This window comes from Hyperolius riggenbachi, chromosome 9 (assembly GCF_040937935.1).
Source record: "Hyperolius riggenbachi isolate aHypRig1 chromosome 9, aHypRig1.pri, whole genome shotgun sequence".
Classification (NCBI taxonomy): domain Eukaryota; kingdom Metazoa; phylum Chordata; class Amphibia; order Anura; family Hyperoliidae; genus Hyperolius; species Hyperolius riggenbachi.
In genome coordinates, this window is record NC_090654.1 from 272,597,250 (window position 1) to 272,611,970 (window position 14,721).

Below are 14,721 nucleotides of genomic sequence, written 5' to 3' on the forward strand. Positions count from 1 at the left end.
AACGCTGAGCAAAAACGCCCAAAACTGCAATATGTCAGTCACCCACAGGATAAAATAATCAGATTTAGGGTGCCCATACACGACTGGATTTTTGGCTTCGATATGTGGCCAACTTAATCATAATCTAATCTGCCAGATATTGATGTATCCATCTGGCCAAATCTGCAAGTGTTTGTTGGCGCTGTTGTAAATGAATGATCATGTATACACATCCTCCGTTGGCAAGGTTATCTCCTCCATGGGTTTTAACTATCATTTGTATGCAGAGGACACCCAAATCTACCTCCACACCCCTGACATATCCACCACTACCATGGACAAGGTCTCCTCCTGCCTATCAGCCATCTCCTCCTGGATGTCCGCTAGGTTCCTGAAACTAAATCTAGACAAAAACGGAATTTATGATCTTCCCACCCCGGTCATCCCTGGACCTCCCAGATGTGCAGGTCACTGTTAACCACACTACCATTCGCCCTACCTCTCAAGCCCGCTGTCTGGGTGTCACCCTGGACTCCGCACTCTCCTTCACTTCCCACATCCAAAATCTCACAAAGTCCTGCAACTTCCACCTTCGTAACATCTGTAAGATTCGCCCTTTCCTGACCTCTGTCACCACCAAACTCCTCATCCATGCCCTCATAATTTCCCGCCTTGACTACTGCAATGCCCTTCTGTCTGGTCTCCCTATGAACCGAACAGCCCCACTGCAGTCCATAATGAATGCGGCAGCCAGAATTATCCACTCATCCCATCAGGGCGGCTCCCCTCCGTGAATCCCTCCACTGGCTTCCTATCCAGTCCAGAATCAGATTCAAGATATTGTGTCTGACCTACAAATCCGTCCACAAAACCTGTCCAACCTACATTTCTGATCTTACTCAGAGATACACACCAAGCCGCTCACTCCGCTCCTCCAATACACTTCGCCTGACCGTCCCCCGCATCACCCAGTCCCATGCACGCCTCCAGGACTTCTCAAGAGCCGCTCCAACACTATGGAACTCCCTACCTCCACCCATTAGGGCAGCCCCCTCCAACACTTTCAAGAAGGTCCTCAAAACTCACCATTTCACTCAGACCTACCACCCCTCACAATTGCTCTAAACCCACAGCTGAACTCTGGTCCCCTACCTCTCGTGTCCCTACCTCTCCCTCTAGATTGTAAGCCTTGTGTCCTACCTGATCATGCACCTCCATTACTGTAAACCCATGCTATGCATCTGAGTGAACCTAACTTGCCTAATCTCCATGCTCCCCTCCAGTGACTGACTAAGCATTACCTGGTACTCATACTGTGTTGTGTGATCTGATTTTCTTGTATTCCTGTATTGTCATATTGCTGTATGTCACCCCTAAATATTGTCTGTAACCTAAACTAATGTTCAGCGCTGCGTAATATGTTGGCGCTTTATAAATACAATAAATAATAATAATAATAATAATAATGTAAACTACCGTTTACACCAGGGCTGTGCAGTTGGTACAAAAATCATCCGATTCCTCCGTTTATGAAACCACCGACTCCTACTTCGGGTACCCAAAATGGCTTTGACTCCTCGACTCCGACTCTATAGTCTAACTTTCCAGGGCTGTGGATTTGGTACAAAAATCATCCGACTCTGACTCCTCAGTTTATGAAACCACCGACTCCAACTCCAAGTACCCAAAATTGCTCCGACTCCACAGCCCTGGTTTACATGACTGAAAGCGTGAAAGTCAATGAGGATTGATGCGATCCTCCATAATGTAATCCAGCGTGGTGTTCATTCAAAAACAAATGATCTCCGTGCATTGTGATTTTAATTACACAATATTGCGCGATATCATGGGAAAAACAAATCAGGCGTCGCAAATAATCGTTCTGAAAAATCACTTAGTGGGTATGCAACTTACGGCATGGCTTTTGCTATCACAAAGATTCCAGAGGTCCACTTTAAGCTGCAGCTCCCATAACGTACCTACGATTCATTTTTTTATACTCTAGCTAAATTCACGCTAACGGTAAATGTGGTTTCACAATAATTTGCATCGCCCAGAGAGCGTCAGGAGAGCCCGGTAAAAATAGCATTATGGATTTCTATGGTAGCGATCACAATGGCATGCGTACTTGACGTTCAGCTGGAGTTGCATCTTTCGGAAGTTATTAGGACATAAGTGCCATAAATGACTCACACAGGAGCGCCCCACTGTTGCAAAATGGACGCAACGATGTTCAGATGACATTTCCCACTTCCAGCATCAATAGAAACTTCACTGGTCATTTTGTAGCACCCAACGCTATCTGAGGCAGAGGTCGAACACTATGGCGATATCCTAGGAGTGTGTAAGGGGATAAAAAGGAACAAAAAGCTCTCTTTCTAAAATACCCCTATATACTGACATAAAAGCCGACCCGCGTATAAGCCTACTCCACTTTTCCCTCAGAAACCAGGAAAAATTGATTGACTTGCGTATAATCCCCCTCCTCAGTATAGCCCCCTCCCCAGTAGCCAGATTTGCCCCCAGTACAAGTCAGGTTCCCTCCCCATAGCAATTGCCACACAGGAAGAATCCCCAATCATTGCAATGCTGACATGTTCCTTGCACGCTCTGCTCCACAAGCCAGGGGGTAGTCCTGAGCAGCGCAGTCTGCACACCATGTTGCAGGGGAAGGGGGGCACAGACACAGCAGGGAGCCAGTAACAAAACCTGCCCGTAACAAAAGCTGCTTTACCATCCGTTCTGTTCCACTGACTCGCATATAAGTCGAGGGGGTAAGTTTTCAGCACATTTTTTGTGCTGAAAAATTAGGTTTATATGCGAGCATATACAGTATTATGCAAAACAAAAGCTTGCCTTCTTAAAACAGAAGGCATTTGTGATTATTACTACTGAATATGCAAATCATCCTTTGTAGTCCCTGTAAGCTAAACATCTCCCCAGATCCACAGGAATGCAATGATGTGTCAGCTTGTTATTATTACAGAGCCACAATAATCCAACATGCATAGCATACAGACAGTTTCAGACTGGCTGGTCCTCATCAGTGCGTGGCATGGATTAATGTGGCTCTATAGGGTGGGACTTGAAACTCCCAGAGTTAGAGTACCCAGCAAGGTTATGGTGTACCAGAACTCCTAGGAGTGTTTAAGGGGCTACAAAAGACCAAAAACCCCTCTTACTAAAATATTATGCAAAAAAAAGTTTGCCTTCTTAAAACAGAAGATATTTGCAATAATTCAGGTTGGAGTGAGCATATGATGGGGCAGCACGGTGGCGTAGTGGTTAGCTCTCTCGCCTTGCAGCGCTGGGTCCCTGGTTCGAATCCCGGCCAGGGCACTATCTGCAAAGAGTTTGTATGTTCTCTCCGTGTCTGCGTGGGTTTCCTCCGGGCACTCCGGTTTTCTCCCACATTCCAAAAACATACAGATAAGTTAATTGGCTCCCCCTAAAATTGGCCCTAGACTACAGTACTTACACTACATAATATAGACATATGGCAATGGTAGGGATTAGATTGTGAGCTCCTTTGAGGGACAGTTAGTGACAAGATATATATATATATACACACTGTACAGCACTGCGTAATATGTCGGCGCTATATAAATACTAAATAATAATAATAATAATAATGATGTCTCCTACGTTGCATCACTGTACAATTAACAAGCCAACACATCATTACATTCCAGCGGTTCTGGAGGTGTGGTTATCTTACAGGGACAACAAAGATGATTTGCATATTCAGCAGAGATGCATTGTGGGACACCTCAGTGCTCACTCCAATCTGAATAATCGCAAATACCTTTTGTTTTAAAGGACCACTATTGCGAAAATCCTAAAAATGTAAAATACATGTAAACGCATACAAATGAAAAGTATGTTTCTTCCGGAGTAAAAGAGCCATAAATTACTTTTCTCCTATGTTGCTGTCGCTTACAATAGTAGTAGAAATCTGACAGAATCGACAGGTTTTTGACTAGCCCATCTCCTCATGGGGAATTCTTTATTTTCAAAAGCACTTAGCAAATTGCAGTTGCTCCGTCCAACTGCCAAAACAGTGTGCAGTGAGCAGGGAGGCTGGCCAGCATCTTTGTATAAATCCTTTGCAGAGAGCGTCTTTATAAACAATAAAGGCCACGCTGAGACCCCCCCCCCCCCCCATGAAGTGATAGACTAGTCCAAAACCTGTCGGTTCTGTCAGATTTCTACCACCTACTGTAAGTGACAGCAACATAGGAGAAAAGTAATTTATGGCTCATTTTAATGAAGAAGAAACATACGTCTCATTTGTATGCGTTTACATGTATTTAAAATTTTAGCATTTTCACGATCGTGGTCCCTCAACAAGGCAAATTTTTGTTTGAGTGAATTCAGCCTCAATTCTTTACACTACGTTTGAGGAGTGCCCTCAGCTGTTACTGGGGAATCTGCCCCCCCCCCCCCCCCCAACATGCAGACAAAAGTGAACACAATGTGGGGGGGTCAGTTACAGGCAGAAACAGCATGCAACGTAATGCTAAATAACTCCGCAACTTCAATTTAACCACTCAGCCGCTGCATGAGGGTCTCATCTGCAATCTGCATTATTCAAACGACAAAAGGAGCAAAAATCCCCTCCAGAAGAGTCATTTACTGAGCTGAATGTGACGAGCCGACGATTCCTTGCACAAAACGGTAATTGGCAGGAAAGCTGGACGCTCGCAGTTACCGCGGTAATGAGATGCGTTACCCGCATGTTCTGCCCTCTCGCCGCTCAAAAACTGCACCTTGATGCGCCGCCGCGATGCGAAGTCACGTTTTCAACCTAAGGCACAAAAGACGGGAAATTAAATGAATATTGAGGAGAAGGGAAAAAGCGGAACGCGCATAAAGCGAATAGGAAAAAACGGTTCCTAGATCTTTAAAAAAATAAAACATTGCGGAAGAGGCGCAGAGCTGCTATGTCTTAGCGTTGCCAACAGTCAGTAAATTTACTAACAAGTCAGTAAATAAGCAAACAAATATGGTCTGCGAGGTAAAGTCAGTGAGAACTTTCTGGTGTCAGTTAAAAAAACAAAACACAACCTCTCTCTTCCCCAGTAGATCACACCAGATTGCACACCGTCTGCGTTGCCGTGCGTTACGTCACTGATCCTATTCCTTACAGTGAATGGGATCAGCAATGTGCTTTGCCAAAAATGCATGCAACAGTGCGATAGCACATCGCATAGTCTGAACATCAGAAGTGCTGTCTATGCATTTCTTATGTTCTTGCTGATCGCATAACATACGCGCTGCCGAAATGCACACGCATATAGTGTGAATGAGGCCTTACTGATTATCAGTCCATGTGACACTCTGGAATGTACACAGCTCTAGCTAAAGGTAGCCAAACAGTTGTGGACTTGGTAGACGATCGAAAAATCAGAGTCGCCAAGAGCATGCCTGATTGATAATTTGCCCAATTTCGACCTGAAATAGGTCGCATGTAGCGATCAGACATGCTGGAAAATCTTGGGCAGAGATGCTCGATCGGATGAGTGGAAGTAACAGAGTGCGATAACTGCAAGCGACGAAAACTCCTGGTCACGTCCCCCAAATGTAGATGTACAATCCGTACCTCACCCCCCTGCTGCCCATGCATTAAAGAGACTGAAGTCTCTTAAAATGCAGCTTTTTATTTCATAAATGTGTTTAAAATCATTCCCTTAACTAAAACGCTGCATTCCCGCAGCTGGACACTAACTAAATCCCCCCAAACTCCCCTCGCAAAATCCACAACTTTCTTGGTTGTGGATTTTGCTGCCCTGTGCGCTTCCGTGTGAGGCAGAGCTATCAGTCGCAGCTCTTCCTCTACATGCGTCTGTCAGCGCGTATCTCCGCCTCTCCCCTGCCCCTCTCAGTGAAGGAAGACTGAGAGGTGCGGGGAGAGGCAGCGATCCGGCGCTGACAGACAACTGGAGAGGCAGAGCTGAGGCTGAAAGCTCTGCCTCTTATGGAAGCGCTGCCCGATATGCCCCCCGGGGAGTTTGGGGGGATTTAGTTACATTCCAGCCGCGGGGATGTGGCCTTTTAGTTAGGGTGATGTTAAACACATTTTTGAAATAGAAAAAGCGGAATTTAAATAGACTTCAGAGTCTCTAATACTTTAAAAAAAAAAAACCAAAGTGTTTCACTTACCTGGGGCTTCTGCCAGCCCCCTGCAGCCTTCCTGTCCCGCGCCGGTCCTCCACGATCCTCCGTTCTTCCGCCGCTTTCAGTATTGTCGTACCTACCACTTACAAGTCGACGGCAACTGTACCTGCGTGCCCCGAGCCACACGTATCTTTCTAGCGTCCTACGCTATTAGTGCATGACGCTATTGCGGAGAAAGATGCGCGTGGCCTGGGACGCGCAGGCGCCGAGTCCACCGAACCAAAAGCGGCTGGCGGTGGGAGGTCGGAGAATCATGGAAGACCAGCGCAGGACAAGAAGGCTGCAGGGGGCTGGCAGAAGCCCCAGGTAAGTTAAACTCTTTGCTTTTGTTTTTTTTTAAATTATTATTTCAGTTCCACTTTATGAAAACCAGTAACGAACTGGTTACTGGGGGGTACTCACCTCGGGTGGGGGACGCCTCCGGATCCTATCACGGCTTCCCCCGTCCTCCTTTGTACCTCCAAACAGCGGGGATTTAAATATTTACTTTCCCGGCTCCAGCGCAGGCGCAGTGTCCGCTCTCCGCTCTGAGATAGGCGGAAATAGCCGATCGCTGTCTGGCCGCTCTACTGCGCAGGCGCAAGTCTCCAGCCCCTGCGTAGTAGAGCGGACTCGACAGAGATCGGCTATTTCCGTCTATTTCCGTGCTGAGAGCCGCAACAGTGCCACCCACTGGATAAATCTAGCTTGTTAGGCTTGTTGAGCGAGGATTCCGGGACGCTTTGGGGGAGCCAGCGCTGGATTGCCTGCAGCTACAGGGGAGGGGGAAGCCTCATTGGGACCCTAAGGCTCCCCCCTCCTGAGGCAAGTACCCCCAGGGGACTTTTTCAGTACAGGGTCTGTAATTTTAGCAATATCAGATGTCAGTAAAAACAAAAAAAACATTGTCAGTAAAATTTTCTAAGGTTGGTAACACCGATGTCCTTCACTGATGTGTTTCGTGTCTTCCTGGTGGGGAACGAGTTATGAAAGCTGCTAATTAATAGTTTATAGTGTGTTGGCATCAGGACGGCTCCCGGGTGGAAGTGATCTGTGAGCCGTGTTTACTGACGGTTTTATCAAAGCAGCTAACAGCGCGGCTGACAAGATCTCACGCTGATATCCATTAGCGGCGCTCATCTTGGCTCGCACACCGGCCTGATTGTTTTACAGACTTAATCACCCGAGCGCTGAAACACGACCCGTCACTCCGGCCGTCCGCATCATCTTATAGCCAGAAACCTCCGATATAAATGGAGATTATGCTCAATAAAATGCTAATTCTTCCAGCGAGCAAGCAATTTCTAAGTGAAACTTTAAGAGGAACTCCAGTGAAAATAAATGTAATAAAGAAAGTGCTTCATTTTTACAATAATTATGTATGAATGATTTAGTCAGTGTTTGCCCATTGTAAAATCTTTCCACTCCCTGATTTACATTCTGACATTTATCACATGGTGACATTTTTACTGCTGGCAGGCGATGCCACTGGAAGGAGAAACTGTTTGCTTTTTTGGCAGTTGAATTCCCATAATGCAACAACGCTCCCTCAGTGTGAAGTCAGAACCATGGTCCTGACATCACACTGGGGGAGGAGTTTCACCACAATATCAGCCTTACAGAGCCCCCTGATCATCAGTTTGTGAAAAGGAAACTATTTCTCATGGGAAAGGGGGTATCAGCTACTGATTATGATGAAGTTTAATTCTTGGTTACGGCTTCTCTTTAAAGAGAACCTGAACTGAAAATAACAAGTAAAAATAACCATACACGGGTCATACTTACCTCCTGTGTCTACTTCTCAATCTCTTTCTCCTCTCCTGCGTCCCATTTGTCTGTTGTGATCAATGGAATTCTCCCTCCTCCATTTTAAAAATGGCCATTACCCCATAACAACTTCCTGGTGAGCACACTGTTAAACGGCAATATTACCCACTTGAGCCATAGGAAAACATGGACATTACCTTGCACACTCAGGTGTAACTGACAGCTGCTGATATATAACTGACAGCAACTGGTATATTTCAGTTCTGACAAAATATTGTCATAACTGGAAGGAATCACTGTTAAAAGAAAATAATGAGCTTCTGATAGGAACTGAAACTTTATGTGAATGACCGACTGTCAATGCTACCTCTATGAAAGGCTTTTTGGGGGGGAGGGGGTGGGGGGGGAGGGGTGAATCCCTCTGCCCTGGTAATTTTTTAAGTAGCTTGTGCTCCGAAAAAGTGTAGGCACTCCTTGTTTATACTATACTTACCTATGAGCTGTGAAAAAACCGCATGTACTTTTGAAAAGACAATACACATGATACTGTATTTTTACCTTTAGATAAAAAGGCTGATTATTAAAATGGCAACTGCCGCTAAAAAGCTCCTGACGAGTCTTTCGAGACGAAACGCGTAGGGAAGAGCCTACGGTGGTGCAAGGAGACTGGGTTTGAATGGCGGCGCAGATTGGCCTCTTTTAAGGTTACAGAGGCTGATGCGGTAGGAGCGGTGTCCTGGGAACACCATATGCTACACGCTTGTAACTTCTAGAACATTGTGAGTACAATATCTGTTTTTAATACTTTTTAATAAATAGTACTTCACTACGGTCGCTCCCTTTTGAGTCCTAGTGTGTGGCTGATCTGAAGTCTGAGAAGGGACTCTGCTGATATATATGCCGCAAACGAGAAGCTGGGAAACTCGTGCTGCCTGTGAATACATAGCCCCCAAAAGCGATTCATATACCTCTCATCCTAGAGGTCGCCCGGGAGAGTGCGGGCTGAGTGGGAGGGTGCTTGTCACTCACTAGGTGCGGTGTGGAATTGTGGGAGAAGGTTATAAGTCTCACAGGTGGACGTGGTGAAGGGATTATTGAAACTTACAATATTACCTTATGAAGTTTTGTCTCCTCTTTTTAAAAGATACTCGAAGTGACATGTGACATGATGAGGTAGACATGTGTATGTACAGTGCCTAGCACACAAATAACTAGGCTGTGTTCCTTTTCTTTCTTTCTCGGCCTGAAAGAGTTAAATATCAGGTATGTAAGAGGCTGAATCAGTCCTGACTGACTTGTTTTATAGTTGGAAGTTCGTATCAGTGAGGGTCACACTGTAGTCACTTCCTGTCTGAGTCAGCCACTTACATACCTGATATTTAACTCTTTCAGGCAGAGAAAGAGAAAAAGGAACACAGCCTTGTTATTTGTGTGCTAGGCACTGTACATACCAACGTCTATCTCATCATGTCACATGTCACTTCGGGTATCCTTTAAGTGTTTGCTCCTGGTGGTCTTTGGATTGAACATATCGATTTCTTCAAGTGAACTGTGTTGCATCCATTTGGGACTGTGAGCTTGTAGCGCGATAACCCTATGTGTATATAAGTTAAGTGACTTTTTGCTATTGCGCATCACGATTTAAAGAGACAGTAATTATCTTCAGCGCGGTATTTTATTAGATTAATTGCATGAAAATACAAAATGTACCTGCAAACATACGAAAACACAAAACGCAAAAACACATATGGCATAAAAAAAACTCATGGTTTTCTGAACAGACAGAGATGAATTAAGATGGAATGGGGGCCTAGGAGATCAAAGAAGATGGCAGGTAGGCCCCTTGACACCCGCTAGGCCCCAGGCACCTGCCTAGGTTGCCTGGTGGATGACCTTGCTTTGAGTATGCTCCCTCCAAGCCCCTCCCAGCCCAAGACAAAATTTGGACAATCTTACATCAATTCGTAATGATTTGCATCTCACTGACCTTTCCTAATGAGGGGCGCAGGTATCAGTATTAAAGCAGGTGCTCTCTCAAATACCACGCTTATCATTTATGACAAGTGATTACAGTTATATCAGGACATTTGGAGCCGCTGGCCGGAGTCCTGCTTTAATTGTTCTGCACCCAGCGATGCCCGGCGCCGACCAGTAATAACTCCCTGCAGAGCGCCGCGCCATTGAGATGATGAAGCTTTTTAATTTCTCCGTGTCTGAGAGCAGGAAGTGCTTTCATTTATAACAGAAAGGCAACAATCTCCAAATCACCGGCGACTCCATTTGCGAGAGGGAAGAGGCTTGATCTTCATTAAATCGCAGAAAATTGCTTTCGCCCTAATCCAATGTACAATGCAATTAAAGGTCAGGCGGGAAGACGGCCGCCGCTCGGAAAACAGAGTACCGACCACAGCGGCGAGACGCCAATGCCACCCCAGACCGGAATATCTCTCCATACTCTCCTCTCACCAGAGAATAGAAAAATCTAAAGGGACAGAAATCCTGTATGTATTTATATAGCACTGACATCTGCTGCAGCACTTTACAGAGTACATAGCCATGTCACTGACTGTCCTCAGAGGAGCTCACAGTCTAATCCCTGTCATAGCCATAGCCTAATGTCCTACCATATTATTATTATTATGTATTTATATAGCACTGACATCTCCTGCAGCACTTTACAGAGTACATAGTCATGTCACTGACTGTCCTCAGAGGAGCTCACAGTCTAATCCCTGTCATAGCCATAGCCTAATGTCCTACCATATTATTATTATTTATTTATATAGCACTGACATCTCCTGCAGCACTTTACAGAGTACATAGTCATGTCCCTTATTGTCCTCAGATGAGCTCACAATCTACTCCCACCATAGTCATAGTCTAACGCCCTACCATAGTCCGTCTAATGTCCTACCATATTATTATTATTATTATGTATTTATATAGAAATATAATTATTATTGGTATTTATATAGAAATATTAACAGAAATGACAAGAAGATTGCATAGCACCATGTGTTTAGCGTTCCCACTAACATGAACCCAAACGCGATCGCAGAATAAATGCAGCAGGCAATGGGTTGGCAAAAAAACAAAAACAAATCAAATAAGGACGATGGCAATGGAAACAGCGGAACACAATTTCTGTTGTTTCAGCAGCACAGTCGACCAATCACAAGCAGTGGATAAGGGCCCTTAAAACGGGATTGTCAGACATAAAATCAAATTCCATTTACCCACTGCTCTGTGTTTATTATGCAGTCTATAACCTGACCCTGCATTGCAAGCATTCCAATGTAATCATAAATGTGTCTGCTGTAATGAATCTATCTCCTTCAGCCTGGCCCTATTCTGGAACACTGCCAGGGAGAGGGAAGCTTGTTATCTCATCTCCCATATTCCTGCTCCTCACCGATTGGCTGAGGGCAGTTCAGTGTGCCAGGTTGAGAAGAAAAATACAGCTCACCCCTCTGCAGAAGCTGCTGAAATACCATCTATACTGCTCACACAAGTGTTTAGAAAGCAAGCTAGACATGACAGTGCAGTTTCTACAATGCTCAGTGGGGAGGAGGCCTGACAATGCATACACCATTTTAGGCAGGATAAAGAAAGAAGAGTAAGGGAGGAAATGACATCAGGATTGGCTTCAGTCAGATTTGATGGAAAATGCCTAGAACAGTTTTCTGTTTAATAAATAAGATCCACAGAAATCAAAACATACACAGTACAATACACATGTTATTCAAGTAGAAAAAGTAGTCTACTTATATATGTGTTTTTTTCCTGGGATAGTATGGCTGTCGATGCTGCTGATTGCTAGGGAAAGGAGTAGCTTCCTGCGAGCAGATAGCTTGTGTTCAATATCGGAGACAGTGACCATCACCCCAAAAAACATATATGCAGGAGTCAGGGCTAAGTTCATACACAGTTGCAACAACTCAAAATCATAAAAAAAAAAAAAATAACAGATCTTGCGTTCATGCACACTGGACACTTTTGCTTTAAAAACGCATCAATACACTATTGCACAATAACCAGTAAAATGCAAAGTGCTGAGAAAGTCAGCAGGACTGTAGTTCAGGGAATGCCCCATCTCCTTCCTGACCAGGTTTCGGCCTTCTGCTGTCATCAGAGGATGTGCAGGAGTGCAATAGAAAGTGCTGAGAATTATCTTTTATCTTTGACATATTGTTCCATGGTGGATTGGAAAAAAATCTCTGGCTGCTGATTGTTATTATTACACTGCGCTTATATTATATCTAGTGCTGCTCAAATCCGGAACCGGGAGATACCCGGATAGTTACTATCCGGATATCTCCCAGTAAACCGGATTTGAGCAGCCATACTCCCAGGACGTGGTCCTACAATTTCTCAACAGCTACTTCCTGTGCGCTACAGATCTAGGTCCTCCTGTAAAACACACCTTTCAGCCGCCATTAATCTCTGCCATGTTCAGCTTTGGGTCTAGCTGAAATGTCTTTATGTCACTAACCCTGATTACTTTGTTAGGCATAAGGGCTCTTTCACATCAGAGCTTGCGTTGGAGAACGCTCAAAGCATACGTTTTACTGCAGTGAGTGTGCGTTTTTAATCCGTTTTCAATGCGTTACAGCAAATAGAAAAACGCAAATAATTTTTTTTTCTTTTTAGCTTTCAACTTTCTACATTGTTCCTCTGTTGCATTCTGGGACTGATTGCCTGCGTTAACGGATTAAAAACGCGCATAGTGTGCGTTTTACATTGACTAACATTGTAATGCATAAAGCTAGCGTCGGCCGAAAAACTGCGCCTGGGTGCAGTGTAACGCAACGCACAAAAAGGCTGCGTTATATGTGAAAGCTAAAATGAAAGTCTATGGACTTTCATTTCACCTTGGGTAACGCAAACTTTACCCGTTGCGTTGAAACACAGAAAATCTGCCCTGATGTGAAAGAGCCCTTAGAAAGTGACAGGTGTACTAATGCTACATACTCCTTGTGAACCAACCCCGCCCATTCTGTTATCTTTCAGGGTTTATGAAGCCACAAGCTCCATAATAAATTAAATACACATTATGGCTGGAGTGACACTTGACAAGACACAGAAATAAAAACAAACAAATAACGGTTTGGATATGTCCATCAACAGATCAGATTCCAGTTTAAATAAAAGCAGACGCTGACAAGTCCCCAGGCTTTGAAGTTGGATGAAATGAACAGTCAGAGCCATCTGTATTCATTTCCCAGCAAACCTCTGGGGAGGACGGGACACAACAAGGGGTATTCTAACCTATCGGGATTATTTAAAGGGGTTGCAGCATCTCAGACACTACAGGAGGCTAAACACACACAAATCCTGTAGGCGACAGGCCTTCCTTCTCATCAGATTCCAATTTATTTCAGAAATTGTTCTGGTGCTCATTTGTGCTGAATTACAAGCTGGCTGACATCTGTTTATATCTGTTATACTGCCGGGTAAAATGCCCCATCCCACATTTCTGTGGATGTGAAACCTATTACTGAATAGTAAAATAGGCAATTTTGGAGAGGAGAGGGAAGGGGAGGAGAGGCAGGTGACTGCATGTACTGTGCTATGGAGAGGGGAGGACAGACAGGAAGCTGCATGTACTGTGCTATGGAGAGGGGAGGAGAGGGGAGACAGGAGGCTGCATGTACTGTCCTATAGAGAGGGGAGAGGACAGGCAGGAGGCTGCATGTACTATACTATGGAGAAGGGAGGAGTGGCAGGAGGCTGCATGTACTGAGCTATGGACAGGGGAGGAGAGGGGAGACAGGAGGCTGCATGTACTGAGCTATGGGGAGGAGAGGCAGGAGGCTGCATGTACTGAGCTATGGACAGGGGAGGAGAGGGGAGAGGCAGGAGGCTGCATGTACTGAGCTATGGGGAGGAGAGGCAGGAGGCTGCATGTACTGAGCTATGGAGAGGGGAGGAGAGGCAGGAGGCTGCATGTACTGAGCTATGGAGAGGGGAGGAGAGGCATGAGGCTGCATGTACTGAGCTATAGAGAGGGGAGGAGAGGCGGCATGTACTGAGCTATGGGGAGGAGAGGCAGGAGGCTGCATGTACTGAGCTATGGAGAGGGGAGGAGAGGCTGCATGTACTGAGCTATGGGGAGGAGAGGCAGGAGGCTGCATGCACTGTACTATGGAGAGGGGAGGAGAGGCAGGAGGCTGCATGTACTGAGCTATGGAGAGGGGAGGAGAGGCTGCATGTACTGAGCTATGGAGAGGGGAGGAGAGGCTGCCTGTACTGAGCTATGGAGAGGGGAGGAGAGGCTGCATGTACTGAGATATGGGGAGGAGAGGCAGGAGGCTGCATGTACTGAGCTATGGAGAGGGGAGGAGAGGCTGCATGTACTGAGCTATGGGGAGGAGAGGCAGGAGGCTGCATGCACTGTACTATGGAGAGGGGAGGAGAGGCAGGAGGCTGCATGCACTGAGCTATGGAGAGGGGAGGAGAGGCAGGAGGCTGCATGCACTGAGCTATGGAGAGGGGAGGAGAGGCTGCATGTACTGAGCTATGGAGAGGGGAGGAGAGGCTGCATGTACTGAGCTATGGGGAGGAGAGGCAGGAGGCTGCATGTACTGAGCTATGGAGAGGGGAGGAGAGGCTGCCTGTACTGAGCTATGGGGAGGAGAGGCAGAAGGCTGCATGTATTGAGCTATGGAGAAGGGAGACAGGAGGCTGCATGTAGTGTACTATGGAGAGGGGAGGAGAAAAAGATATAAACAATTTTTAAAATAAACAATTATATAAAAAAAAATGTCCATAAACAATCTGCGCCAACCCCTTTAATATAGCAAAGAGCAATATGCAGTG

At 45.6% G+C, this 14,721-nt stretch overlaps 1 protein-coding gene across 4 annotated transcripts in view; it reads right to left on the minus strand.

Moving 5' to 3' along the window:
• Positions 1-14,721, minus strand: part of TTC7B (tetratricopeptide repeat domain 7B) — a 215,793-nt gene that overhangs the window by 146,236 nt on the left and 54,836 nt on the right. The gene's annotated exons all lie outside the window — the stretch shown is intronic.